Source organism: Hippoglossus hippoglossus, chromosome 3, assembly GCF_009819705.1.
Source record: "Hippoglossus hippoglossus isolate fHipHip1 chromosome 3, fHipHip1.pri, whole genome shotgun sequence".
Taxonomy (NCBI): Eukaryota; Metazoa; Chordata; class Actinopteri; order Pleuronectiformes; family Pleuronectidae; genus Hippoglossus; species Hippoglossus hippoglossus.
In genome coordinates, this window is record NC_047153.1 from 2,256,843 (window position 1) to 2,270,704 (window position 13,862).

General features: G+C 42.4%; 1 long non-coding RNA gene across 1 annotated transcript; it reads right to left on the minus strand.

Annotated features, from left to right (window-relative positions):
* Window positions 1-1,951: 1,951 nt before the first annotated feature.
* Window positions 1,952-12,809, minus strand: LOC117752827. Its single transcript, XR_004612154.1, has 3 exons — window positions 12,670-12,809; window positions 4,069-4,071; window positions 1,952-1,965 (listed from the first exon to the last, which is right to left on the minus strand). It is a non-coding gene; the product is annotated as an uncharacterized LOC117752827 (long non-coding RNA).
* Between the last annotated feature and the right edge of the window lie 1,053 nt (window positions 12,810-13,862).

A 13,862-nucleotide genomic window follows, 5' to 3' on the forward strand; every position in this document is an offset into this window, starting at 1 on the left:
AAAGCAGAATGGGCCATAAGTCAACTGGGTAAAGGCCTATAAAAAAATTAACAAGTGATTGGTCTTTAAAGGTGTTGATCTATAACATATCAACTTGAAAAGAAACTTTCATGGAATTTATGAACAGGAAAGATGAACAACAGCAGCTAAATCACACGTACATTTAGTTTTACATCAAAATCACTTCAATGATGTTGTTATCGTCTGATCTCTGTTGGAGGAGTGAATAAATAAATTGAGATGTAACCACATGACAGCTCCCAAAAATCATCTTGACCGCCCCCTAGTGTTCGGCTGCAGTATTGGTCATAAAACCCACCTCCATCATGTTAGCATATGGGACATGGACCAACTGAAAAATAAATGTAAATAGACGTTAAATAATTTTTTATCAAAGGTGATTTTATTGATGTTGTTTTATATGTCAATGAAAGCATTTTTATATATAGTTATATATTTTTTCACCTTCATTTGTTTAACGCCTTAGAAATATTCTAAGTATGAAACTGAATCGTCAGAGTCAGGCGACGTCCCACTCAGATAAACCGCTCTGCCCCCGGTCGCACCACAGTGAGTGATTTATGTCCTCCATTTCCACTACCCCCCCCCCCCCCCCCCCCCCCCCCCCCGCCCATTATCACCACATGGGGGCAATCTGCTGTAAAATGTCTCGTATACATCAACAGCAGCTGGAACCCTGAGGGGTCAAAGGTTAAACTACAACCCGCTGGTACGAAATGAGTCAGATACACACACACACTGTCACACACAGATGTGTTGTTATACTTGTGAGGACCAAGCTCCTGAACTGAACCTCTTAACGATTATTCTTCATTATATCAAAACAATCACTGATTCTAATCCATGACCTACAGAGTTTCTGAAGGTTCAGCTGCAGTGAATCTGAGTCTGGTGTCCACATGGAGAGGGTTCGTCCTGTGAGGAGCACGAACCTGTTCTATAACAATCTGACCATTAGATTTTAATCATTGTTGTGCTCAAATTGCCCTGAAGGTGGCGCTAGAGAAAACATCAGTGGTTAATCATAGGAAGATTCCGGAGGGTCAGACCGTTGACAGAAAGCAGATCCAGTGACAACCCCTGACCCCTGAAACATCATAATTCACACGACACCACAGACCCGGTGTGAACTGATGAGAGAATATGCCTTTTTCACACAACACATGATTTTTAGTTCATTTTTCGCTCACTCACGAATTTTTGAAGTTGTGGACAAATGCCCCAGATCGGAGCCACGTTGGCTTTTAGTGCTGTGTGAACTTTTCAAAGACACAATTTGAAGGTCGACACGTCGCCTCCTCCGACTAGATTGTCTGTGTTTATGTAAATGGTCTGTATTTATGTAGCAGGTGTTTTAGTCTTGATGACTCAAAGAGCATCGCTGTACAGTTGTTCCATCCACATATAGAGAGAAATAACTGAATTTTAAATACATATATATATATATATATATATATATCCAGTCTGATGGAATGTGAATTAACGTGCATTGGTCTGAGGTATTGAACTGAACACGAGTCCCTGTGCAGCTCTGACCCACAGTTAATTTCATGGTCGTTCTCGCTTTTCTACAACAGAAAAAAATAATTATTACCGGAGGTGTTTTAAAATGGTGGTTGTACAAAGTTGAACATCAGAGCATGAAGCGGGTTGAAAAGCGTCTCCTCCCTCTAGTTGGTCTCTGTGGTTCATCTTCGTCGAATCCATCCTCACGATTGTGCGTCGCTCGGCACAATCCTCTGTGATGACGAAGCGGCGCTGCTGCCTCCATATTTAATCTCAGCTGTGAAAGTGTCGACACGATCGTCCGTCAAAGTCTCCGCTCGGCATCACGGCGAGAACGTTGGCCGTCAAATACAAGTGAGAGATTTGTTGCCTCTTTAATCCTGAATAAAAACTCTGAATAAATTTAGACAATTAAAATCCTGAGCTCTGATTTAAAGTCTCAAGTTATGAATGATTCATGTTCCAGGTTCAATAAATAGAATCAAACAAGCATTGGTACTAACAACTTTGGTACTTTTCTTTTCACTGTCGTCGTCTGAAAAAACAATCCAGGATTTTTATTCCTCTTCTGTCTTTTATCTGTTTATTTTTGTCTCTGTGACACAACATGAGCTCTAATGAATCTTTGGCCTCGGGGGAGATCTGCTGAGTATCTGCACGTTGGCCTTTAGTGCGTCGGCAGAAAGACGTTGACTGGATGAACGACGAGCCACTGACTCCCGTCCGACCCCTGAGCCTCACGTTTAATCTGAGCCCAGAAGGCTTTGACATTTCTCTGACATTTAGCTTTGCACCGTTACCGCACGGAACGGAAAAGGTTCGAGTTTGTGGCTCTCAGAGATCGATACTGGGTTAGTTCATGATGCAGGAGCCCAGAGACAAGAGGCAGTGATCCCGTCCATCGTCTCTGCAGCTCGGCCGATGGTCTCAAATATAACAAAGCAGGAGGAGGCTGTTTGTGTCCTGCCTCAGGTCAACATGGCGTTTCTCCTCCTGACATTTTTCCATGTTGGTCCTGTTAAAGGTTTTATTTTGGATATTTATTTATTTGTATTCATGATAATAAAAACAAAGCATGAAAAGACAGGAAGTAAGGAAAGACAGGAAGTTCAACAACAAGAGCAGTGATTTAAAAAACACGTTTCCACACACAGTTGACTAAAAGGACATCGGTCACATTAGAGGTGAAGCTGTAAAACCGAATAAATACAGTTCAAATAAAAGCAAATCAAACATTTCAGAAGCTTTCAGAGAGAGAAGTGTTTTAAGGTGAGATTTAAAAGAAGCTACAGAGGTCGTGAGTTCAGAGACGGAGGAAGCTCCACCTGCAGATCTCAGTGGTCGACAGGACACACACGGGTTCAATAAATCTGAGATCAAGTTCAGGGTTTGGTCGTTGAAGGCATTATAGTTGGGGGTGAAATTTTAAAGTACATTTGAAACAACAGTGTAACACGAGGACAGTAAAAATGACCTGGACCTTTTTTCCCTGCACTAAAACACCTGAGAGAACAGGTGAGGTCAGCGTGTGTTTGGTGTTTGAGTTGATTCTTCAGAGACAAGATTCCCTTCAGAGTTATGATCCTTTGAGACCAGAGGACCATCGTAATAAGGAAGAGACGTTCTCTGTGTGTTCAGTTTGGTCCTGACGTCTTTGAGTTCCCTCCACTGAAACCTCCAGGTCCCGGCTATAGAAAGAGGCCACAACATGGAATCCCTCAAACTAAAGGGTTCCTGAGAGAGGTTAAGGTCAAACTCTATGAAATTCTATTGTTCCTCAAACGTCTGCTTCCATACGGCAGCGAACATACGGCCAGGCGCTCCATTGTGGCAAAGTAGAATGATGAATGCAGGGTTTCCCGTCCTTGAAGGAGCGATTAGTCAGCGCCTCAGTCCTCGACTACGCTGACTTTGCTAAACTCTTTGTTCTAAAACTGACGCAGGTCACTTGGTGCAGTTCTGTAACTTCAGCTACTTCGGGCTGTGGGACAGTTTCATGGTTGCATTCGACTTTAAGGTCACTACAAATAAGAATGCTGATATTTTTTCTTGCGCTGGGATCTGGGGACAAAAGCAAGGGCCACAGATTCCAGCTCAGGATCGTGTACTTCAGCAATTCAAGCAGAATTAATGACATCAAACCTCAGAGAATTTCCGGCTGTGACTTCAACGAGAAACAAAATGTCCCTGTCGTCACTGATGTTTTCTGTAAATTTACTCAAGCGAACAGTTTCCAAACTCACTGATTCATACATGAAAAAGTTTTTCATGGGAGGAATCCCCAACGGTCTCCACGGTAACCTCAAGGGAAAAGGAAATGGCCACAGCATTGACATCAGATCCAGTTTGATCAGATTATTCCATAACGAGTTCGTGTTCACCAGACAACAGCCGAGCTCCAGGCTGTTGTCTGGTGAACACGAACTCGTTATGGAATACAATAAGAGCCATCAGTCCCGTGTGTGTGTGTGTGTGTGTGTGTGTGTGTGTGTGTGTGTGTGTGTGTGTGTGTGTGTGTGTGGTCGTCCTCATTCGACAAACGACCTTCACGGTTCCTTGGTTTCTTGTCCATGACGGCGAGCAGAAACGTCCCTATGACAACCTCTAAATCAGCTGCAGCCTCTCGTCTCACGGTCAATAAGTCACATTATCTGCTCTGCTGAGGAAACAGGCTGTTTACCCACAATTCACTGAAGAATAAATAAATAAACTGTATTTGTGTAAGTGTTTGTATAGGGATTAAAGTTGTGTAAGGGTCTGTGTATAAACTGTGGGTGAAGTATATTGTAGTGCAGCCTGTGGGGTTTCTGTTGAAGTGTGTTGTTGAAGTGTGTTGTTGAAGTGTGTTGTTGAAGTGTGTATCTGCAGGTGTTTTGTTGAAAGTGTTATATTGACGAGGTTTTTCATTCTGACGTGACGGAGCGACCTCAGCCCCCTCCTCCATTTGTCTCTCACTTATTTTCTTTTTGTTCGTTTTTTATTTGTGTATTTAATCACGAGCTTTGTGTTTTTCCTGTCAGATTTTAAACTGAAGTCGTATCGAGAGCACGAGGGGCCGACACGTCTCAAACTGCCGTCTGTCTTCCCGTCTCGTTCTGCTGCTCGGGATGAAATATGACGTTTGTATTTGTTGTGTGGTTTCATCATTTCCTCCGCAGCTCAGTGGGAAATTACCTGTCAGCCGCTCGTCTGACAGGATCTATTTTCTCTGAGTGACTTATTCCTGCCGCTTGATGGACACAATCGGCCGACATGTTTGGTGCAGGGAAAAGAATGGAGTTAAAAATATGATGAAACCTGAGTTCTGCTCATCTCAAACTTTAAAGCTGCTGCTGACACATCATCATCATCACACCTGTTTATTCACCGGCTGAAAACTGAGGAGTTCATTCATCTCATTTCATCAAATCATCACAAAACGAGTTCAAACTGACACAGAAATGTTTCTCTGGAGAATTGAATCAGTGAATCATCGTCTCAAACCCAGTGAACCAACACGTTTGGTTCAAATAATCATTCTGACCTGTGTTCTAAATGTTTAAAATTATTTTTGCTGCAGAAATCTGTATATAAAAGCTGCTATAATCAACGTAAAGGTGTTTTTTACTTGGTCCTTAACAGTGACTTTTTATCCCGTTTGTAGTCACATTTTTATGATACACATTTTAGAACTTGGTGGTTTTTAACTCTGATAAAGTTTAAAAGATTTTAGTCGACAGACGTCTGGATATTAAATTATCAGAGAAAGAAGTGTGTGTGTGTGTGTGTGTGTGTGTGTGTGTGTGTGTGTGTGTGTGTGTGTGTGTGTGTGTGTGTGTGTGTGTGTGTTCCATCCTCAGATTGAACTATAAATACAACAGGTCACGTCTTGCTGTGTGACACATGTGCCGCTGCCTGAGGCTGAGAGAGAGCGTGAACAACGAACAAACAAACAAACAGCAGCGAGGAATAAATCCTAAAGAAATGAGGTGTGTAATTCCCCTGTCCCTCTCTGTGTATTGTATATGAAATAAATATGAGAAATAAAAACCGACTGAAGCTTCATTCGTCCAATAAACATCTTGATGTGTTTGTTTCCTCTGTTCACAAATCGTTTATTTTTATACATGTTGAGTCAGAGGTGATTCTGTGAGTAATGAAGTGGTTCCTGTCAGATGACAGTGTTTGAGTAAGAGTCATGTCCATCATCATCATCATCATCATCATCATCATCATCATCATCATCGGCAGCTGTTGTTGTAAAAGTGAAAATGATTTAATCAAGATGAAAAACTGTTAAGAAGATAAAAAATGATTTATTTCATTTATTAAACACTGGTTTGTTTCACAGGAGAAATATGAGAAACAGTAAAAACATAGTAAAAACATGGAGTTAAAGCAGGAAGTAAACATTTTCTCACCACAGCATCTTCTGCTGATTATTTCACATGGAGGAGACGTTTGTAAAAGTCCAGACAGAGATGTGTCCTCCACAGAACAGCTTCTATCAGTTTACATCCACTTAACCGCTGCTCCTCAGTTACATTAATCAATAAGTGTGTTAGAGGCTCAGCAAGACGCCACTGCAACACACACCCACACACACACACACACACACACACACACACACACACACACACACACACACACACACACACACACACAGCAAGAAAAACATGAGAAAACAGGATGTAGAACAACTTTTCATCCAATATCACAGAGGAAACATCATCAAGACTAAATTATGAAGACATCTGAATATATTAGATGAGTAAACAGTGGAGAATATGAGGTTTCTTATTAAGACGTGATCTAACACAGAGAAAATTAAAAACAAAGTTATGTCTCCATCACCGAATATAAACCTTGTTGTGTTTTAATTCCACTGATTTTAATAGAGAAGTTTGTTTCCCCTGAAAATCATTTTACAACAAGTTTATTTAAACGAGCTGCAATAAATTAGTTTTTAATCTGGTTTCATTACAGGAGATTAAAACATAGAGAACAGAAACTAATGAAGAGAGAGAGAGAGAGTGTGTGTCTGTGTGTGTGTGTGTGTGTGTGTGTGTGTGTGTGTGTGTGTGGTGTGTGTGTGTGTGTGTGTGTGTGTGTGTGTCTGTGTGTGTGTGTGTGTGTGTGTGTGTGTGTGTGTGTGTGTGTGTGTGTGTGTGCGTGTGCGTGTGCAGGAGCTTGCTTGGTACCAAAGGGGCAGAAATGCTTAGAGGAGGTTTTGTGTAGAACGCTGACAGAGAAGAGCTGTTATCATCAAAATCAGCCCATAACATCCAGGAAATCACAACTAGATACAGTAAACACACAACACACACACACACAATCCAATCCCACTGTGCTGTGCACGTCAGCAGGTGACACGGTGAGGAGATGAGGTCACAGTGGGCTCATCAACTCGACAATTTTCTCCAGGTAAGCAGTTTCACACACACACACACACACACACACACACACACACACACGAAACATCATCATCGTGAAATAAAACTGAAAAACGTTTCACAAACAACAACATCTGTCCAGAACTGTAAATAAAAATTAATTAACAAAGATCAATTTTCTGTTTATCTGCAAACTGTTCAGATTCCAAAGAGATGAGAGTGTATGAATAGATTAAGATCAGAAGAATAATCTCACTGTCTTTGATCTCGGTCACACGTCCGTGATCCAGACTGAGAAGAAAAAGAGGATTCATCACAGACAGGACGGAGCTGTCGCTGTTCCACGGTGAAACAGGTGAGAGGAGCTGAGACGAGGACGAGTCAACAGCTGTTTGTATTTTAAATAAGTTCAAATGGTTTCACACCAAACCAGGAAAACCTGCCGTGTCCACACAGAGCGTCAAACTGAGAAGCTGTGTCCATGCAGCCCATGAAGACCGCCTCCTTCGTAGGCCACATAAACCACAGAACTGAAGTGAGACCAATCACGGCATCACACACTCGTGCACCGAGCAACACAGGTGAGGTTGGAAATATCATTATAATGTCAGCCGCTCAGTTTTTTAACATGATACTTGAACACTGGACGTTGGAACCTTCCTTCCTGGGGGATGGAAGGACGCATTTGAAGGAGCCACGGAAATAGGACTGACCAGTCACGTCGTTATAAGTCTTCTGGATTAAGACACAGCTACAGACTGTCAATCAAGATGGACGACATGTCTCTTCCACTTCCTCCAGGCACGAAGCTAAAACATCTCGGATACAAACTCGGCCATCTCGTGGTGATGATGTAATCTGCAGTCTGCGCTGTAGTGATCGTGGGGTGCTGCTCCTGACCAATCCCGAGTCAGTGTTCATAAGAACTAGCTGAAATGACAGAAACCATCTTTGACAAACATTTATTTAACATGTCGTTAGATGTTTTTTGTTTGGTCCATGTCCCATCTGCTAACATGAAGAAGGTGGAGTTTTTTTATACTGCAGCCAGCCACCAGGGGGCATTAAAGACACTTTGGCTTCACTTTAATGAGCCGCCATGTCGTCCATCTGTTTGTACAGTGTGCGATCAGGTTAAAGGTCGTGCTGTCTCTTCAGGTTAACACGCAGCGTTTACATGTGCTGTGATTCAACCCGTGTTTACATCATGTGGGTTAAAGTTCACGTGTCCAGGGTTAGCTCCGCCTCTCGACTAGCGTCTGCTGGGACTCCACATATTGATGATCAGAGGTATTGATGATCCATAAGTTGAAACGTGTCAAACTTCAGTCAGTTGAAAACCAGGTTCTGACTAATAAAGTGTAACCAGGTTGAATTTGGCCTCTGTGACCTGATGAATAATTGATGTCATGTTGTTTATCCCGACGTCTCCGCTGTAACGACGTCTCTCTGTAGAACCAGACTCGCTTTTTCTCCGACAGAAATTGAATTACGCTGGGACGGGATAAAAAATGAAAAACCATCAGTGTGATAATAAAGAACAGACGATCATCGTCGGGCGGGAAAATAGATTCCATTTGTGTCGGAGGCACATTTCATTGTAGCTCAGACAATGAGTGGCACAGTTCACGAAACCAAATTCATCAATTAATCTGCATCCACCTCCGTCCGTCCACCCCCCCGTCCCCGCTTCTGTCTCTTCCTCCGATATTGTGTTCTGCTCCACTGAGTGGCACTTCTCCATTTTTAATCAATGGCTCCAGGACTAAATATAGCACCGAGCTTCTGTTAGTGAATTATTCCGTCAGTTTTCTGTCTCCATGCTTTTGTTGGAAATTGATTCTCATGAGAGGATCTAAATGAGAGAGTGGGAGAAGAACAACTGTGTCATGTTTCCACCTCCTCTGTCTGCTTCATCACCACCGAGGTCGACTTCAGACAAACGCAGCGAATCAGAGACGTTTAATCCTCGGTCAGGTGGAAACATGATGAACTGGATCTGCTCTACAAATCAACACAGAATCATTCATCGTCGGTTTGAAACACGGCTCAGGCGGCGACTTAAAGTGAAACATAACGAGAGGGGAAAGTGTCGTTAATGACATCAGGCGACTGAGCTGCGACGGACATTAAAAGTTTGTTTTGTTGGTGAATGAAGTGAAGATTCAAAAATTATGAATTTACAAACTGGAGCCACCAACTGAACAAAGGTCACCACGGCAATGGAACTCTACATCTGTTTTACATCTGTGCATGAGCAGCTCTAGAACAAATGCTAGCTTCTATTTCCTGAAAACTTTCAAGGGAAATTAAAGCTATCTCTTTTTTCCATTAAAGGAAACATGTCCTGCTCATATTAGTGTAATTACTTAAAAATGTTCAGAAAACACATCACTTTCCTCAAACTCTCCATCGCTGCAGCTCCTCTTTTCAGCCTCTGTCTCAAACACTTGGTTTTAGCTCCTGTCTCTTTAAGGCCCCTCCTGGTAAAACCCAGTCGGCTCTGATTGGCCAGCTGGGCCCGCTCTGTTGTGATTGGTCAACTGCTTCCAGTTTCAGTAGAGAATGTCGGCCTCGGCTCGGCTTTGTTAGGGGGCGTGTCATCCTATCTGCGTGTTATCATGGAAACGCCACATGACAGGATGATGATGAGGAAGTATGATGCTCTCCTATTCCTCGCTACAGAGAGAGAGAGAACTTGGAAGAAGAAGAAAGAGAGAGTTGGGATATAGACCGAACAAATTAATAAATGTTTGTCAAAGATGGTTTCTGCCATTTCGTCGTCTTGAAGTCTTGATTGGCAGCTGAGACTCACTCCTGATTGGTCAGGTAGTGTTGTAGAATGGAGCTTTTAGCAGCTGAAGAGCAACGTATTTGTCCATAAGGAGGTTGTGGAGACCAAACACAGAGATAAAAGAGAGGAAATATAGGACTAGTCTTCGTCCACACTGACATGTTGTCATTTTAATAGGCTAAGACATCATGATTGACAGCTGAGACTGACCCACGATTCGCAGAGAGCACAGATGAACGGGACCTCGATACCAAAGCTCCACTCCACCATCACAACTGCGAAGACTCCAAGTGAAGTCATTACCACAAGATGGCAGTGTTCGTATCCAGGATATATCGGCTGAATCTTTGTACAACGCGAGGAAATGGAGATGTGTCGTCCATCTTCATTTGCACTCTTTGGTTTTATCAGCCAACCTCAGTAAGACAGAGATTCTTTAAAAATGTTGGTATATTCCTTTAATGTAATATATTCCCCTATGTGTGTTAATGGTATAAGAAGTCAAACATGTTGTAAATCAGTTTTCTGGTTCAATCTCAGACCTAAACACACACACACACACACACACACACACACACACACACACACACACACACACACACAAACACAGAGTTCCGGATGTCTGTATGTGGAACAGCCCTGCAGCAGCCCCCCCCTCTACACTGGCACATATTACATGTGTGTAATATCAGACGTCCTGGAGCCGCCAGCTCACAGCAGGGATTCAAACCCCCCCTTCTTAGCAACAACTTATGAATTATTAGTCATCCTCTCTGCATGTAGGCCACATATGTTCCAGATATGTGTCACCACACGGGCTGCACACATGTACGATGGTAAATAAAGTGTGAGGAATTCTCTGTCCAGTGTTGATGTCCAGTGTCTAAAGGTTGAGTGGCAGTGAGCCACACATACAGTGTATACTTCATCTCAGAAACTGCTACTCCTCCATTCATTATTCATCACGTAAGATTTCTCTAACACACACAGTTTCTAACACAGGTTTTTATTTATAAAAAGTCTGAATCAGCTCCTGTGTGGACAAACAGAAAAAACCATCACTGGATGATACCAGACGATTGTATGGAGCAGAAACTTCTATGATTTAAGTGTTTTTATGATGTTTTATTAGACACAATATGTTAAAAGAGTATTTGTGTTGGTGTTCATATTTGCGATTTTTGATGAGAATCACAATAATCGAGGGTTCAGGATTACTTCTGTTCCCATGTTACGTCTGCTCATATACAATAAATAATCTGAAATGACATTGCTCTACTTCTACACAGATTCGAACATCGACGACGGCTGACGCAATTTCATTCACAAAGACTGTAGTGTGAAGCGCTTTGAGGGGTCATCAAGACTAGAAAAGCTCTATATATTGATACCGACCATTTCAACTTAACGTCTCTGGTAAAAGCTCATATTATATATATCCCAGTGTCACAGATGCATGTAATAGGTGTCACATGTCACCAGCAAATGTGACACACACGTTTTGGTCTTGCCCTCATATACAAGGTTACTGGACATCTATTTTCAAACACCTTGTTGAGGCTTTAAACACGGCACTGACACCGTGTGAACAGGCGAGTATTACCAGCACATCAAACAATTAGGAGGGACACAAAGATTAGTATTGCCTTTGCATCCTTGTTAGCACGTAGAAGAAGATTGCTGGAGTGGAAGTCACCATTTGCACCCAAAGCTTCTCTATGGCTTAAAGACCTCTTGATGTTCTTAAATCTAGAGGAAAATTAAATACAACTTGAAGGGATCACCTGGAAAGTTCGAGTCTGTTTGGGGCCCTATGATTAAATACATAGTTAAATTAAAGACACTACAGGACAAATGAAGCACTCGTCATTGATGCACACTGTCAATACATTTCAACTGATTTACAGTGCTGATTGGCTTACATGCTCTTTTGATTTATCATTTACTTCACCAGTATGCTAAGAAGGAAGGGTTGGTTATTTATTATTATTTATCACTTTACTAATTTAAATTTCTTTTCTAATTTTTTGTATTTGCTGAAACTATATGTGGGACCAGGGGTGGGAACGGAGACTAAATGTTATAATAAAACAAAAAAAGAGTCATAATGTTCATTGTGTTCCATTGTACCTGTTAAAGGAATAAATACATTCATCCAAAAAAAAAAAAAACCTGAATCCTGTTAACAAGCTCTGAATAAACGGACCTAACTTGACTCTGGAGAGAATCCAGGTTCAGTAAAATCTCTGAAACGACATGTGTGTGCATGCCTGTGTGTGTGTGAGTGTGAGTGTGAGTGTGAGTGTGTGTGTGTGTGTGTGTGTGTGTGTGTGTGTGTGTGTGTGTGTGTGTGTGTGTGTGTGTGTGTGTGCCTGCCTGCGTGTGTGTAAGTGAGTGAGTGTGTGTGTGTGTGTGTGTGTGTGTGTGTGTGTGTGTGTGTGCCTGCCTGCGTGTGTGTAAGTGAGTGAGTGTGTGTGTGTGTGTGTGTGCCTGCCTGCGTGTGTGTAAGTGAGTGAGTGTGTGTGTGTGTGTGTGTGTGTTTGTGTGTGTGTGTGTGCATGCCTGCCTGCGTGTGTGTAAGTGAGTGAGTGTGTGTGTGTGTGTGTAAGTGAGTGAGTGTGTGTGCGTGTGTGTGTGTGTGTGTTTCAAGAGTGAACTGGTTCAACAGGGAGGAGGAGCCTGAGAACAGGGACGTGTCAGACTCCATTTTCACCTGGATGAGCAGAAGGAAGAAAAGTGAGCAGGTGAGTGTGAACACAACTTTCTGAAAGTTTTACTGTCACACTCTCACACCTGCTGTTAACATCCGTCTGCTGATCACACCACTCTAAGTTTGTCAGTTCACACCTGGTGACAGACGTAGTTTCATGTGATCGGATCCCCAGAGACAGATGTGAACAGCAGCTGTGGAACAAAGAGCCTTCAAATGACTAATTAACAGAGTTAACTCACAGTTTCATGTTTTATCTTCATCACATCTGTTCATCAAGTGTTTAATAACAGAACGTGTTTTCACAATCATACGTTACAGCAGTGGTCACCAACCAGTCGAGAGTCTTCACTGTGGATCCCAGTAAAGCTCTGGACTCACTGGCTGAGGAGTGAGAGACATCGACCTGCAGAAACAGGTACACACATATATATATATATATATATAAACATAAATCTAAAACAGCTATACTATATAACAACACTATATATGTCGTTTTTTTTACTTTATACTGATTTTGTGTGAGATTTAAAGTGAATATAAACTTGAAGAGCTTGTGTTTGGGTGGAGGTACAGAGTGCTGCTTAAAGCTGCTGACTGACTCAGTGTTACAGTCACCTTAGCTGGTGTGTGTGTGTGTGTGTGTGTGTGTGTGTGTGTGTGTGTGTGTGTGTGTGTGTGTGTGTGTGTCCTTCCTTGTTTTTTTTGAGTGTTTCCTGAACAGACTGGTTTGTCCTGATTCCTTTGAGCTCACAGTGTTTTTCCTCTCAGACTGAAGATGAGTGGTTATGAGGAGGAAGAGGAGGACAGAGCAGAGTCTCCAGTGTTCAGCTGTGTGTCTCTGAAGAGTGACCGGTCCATGAATTATCCTCTAAACTTCAGTAATGAACCTGGACCCTCACACACAAAGTAAGAGACCTGCTACAAACATGTGAACCTGCAAACTGAATCCTCAGAGAATGAACCAGTGAATGATGTGTTCTGAATAAAAACATGTTTGTGTTTGCAGAGGTCAGGACCACAGACTGAGAGCAGAGTCTCCAGGGTCCAGCTGTGTGTCTCTGAAGAGTGACCGGTCCATGGATCGTCCTCCATACTTCAGTAATGAACCTGGACCCTCACACACAGAGTAAGAGACTGTTTCTACTGTGACCTGCTCTGAAGAGGATTTAGTTTCCTCTAGTGTGGCCCCTGCATTAGGACACAGCTTCATTGAAGTTGGTGACTAATCTCTCAGAATCACTCAAAGAGCTCAGACCTCCACCAAGAACCAACACGCTCCTTATGAAACCACTTTGAAATTCACTAGAGACTCGTTTTTATTTGGATCTGCAACAAATTCCACACACTGGTAAACATCAGTCCTCTGAACATGTCTGTGAAAGAGGAACCCCCATCACCCCCCCGATCTGGTTCACAGACCACATCCTTCCACCAAGTTTACTGGTAATCTGTTCAG